Below are 1198 nucleotides of genomic sequence, written 5' to 3'. Positions count from 1 at the left end.
TTTTAATAATCGCGCGTGGTAGTTTGTAAAATATTTCCAGAAGCTTTCTCTTTTGATCACTCATCTAAAATCTAAAAAATTACCACAAACAACTCAGAATATAAAAAATATACGCAATTACTCACATTCGCGATCTCTTTTGGTTAAATAAACAATAACACAGGGTTGCTACAAAGCTGTCAAGACAAATAAAGAAACGCGTGTATGAACGCACTTAATTTAGTGAGGTATTTTAAACGAAACTAAGTATTTTATGTTGGTAATGTGAACATAGTTTAAGAAGATAATTATTTTGGCGACGACACGGCAACACTGCGACTAGCCAAAAATGTAGCTGTGGCCAGATTGGATCTATTTATATTTTTCTAGCAACAGATAAGATTCTTTCTCTTCTTTCATGTCAAATTCAAACAAATTCATGTTGTCGCTGTCGCGTTCAAAAAAATCATGTCGCCGTCGACAAGGCGTTTAGATCATGCAGATAAAACCTTAACGTCGTGTCGTGTGGTGATGTCGTTTTCGATGTGTTCAGAGCTTAAGGCCGGTCCACATAGAACTTTGGCGTTGGCTTTGGCGTTGGCGTTGATTAACAGCTGACTATGAATACACACAATTATATGGACATGTCCACATATCAACGGCAACGCCAAAGCTAACGCCCACAAAAAGATGGGCATCTCTCATCTTTTTGCGCGAGTTGTCCATCAGCTGTTGCAAATAAATAAAATTATGTGAAATACTTTTAATTTTTATCAAATGTAGGCAAGAAATATCAATTTTCATGCAATTATTGATATGAAATATTAATTTATCTGTCGTTAGTATTTAGGCTATTCTCGATACCTTCATTTTATTCTATTTCAATTAATGATTAGAAACGTTCTATTCGCAATGGAAATGGAAAGTGGGCAAGTAAGTCGATTAGTTTCTACAACGTGCGTGGGAGCACAAGAACTATACCGGGCAGCAATTCGAGCTCCGATAAGCTCAGACGGCGTATTCTCTCTCAGGCGGTCACGGTAGAAAAGGAAAGCCAAAACTTAAGCATTGATAAAATTACTAATTTCAAACTGCAGCTGAAAAACATACATTTGTATCCACGGGAAAATACGAACTCTACCATAAACTGTTGGATTTATGTTAATGAATTCAAAAATGAACTAGAAGAAAATCCTTTTTCCTTCGGTTTTTGCCTTAC

The sequence above is a fragment of the Rhagoletis pomonella genome, unplaced genomic scaffold (genome assembly GCF_013731165.1).
Source record: "Rhagoletis pomonella isolate Grant_MI unplaced genomic scaffold, Rhpom_1.0 Rhpom_scaffold_00004, whole genome shotgun sequence".
Lineage (NCBI taxonomy): Eukaryota > Metazoa > Arthropoda > Insecta > Diptera > Tephritidae > Rhagoletis > Rhagoletis pomonella.
The sequence above is the reverse complement of the archived record's forward strand: the minus strand, read 5'-3'. Positions refer to the sequence as shown.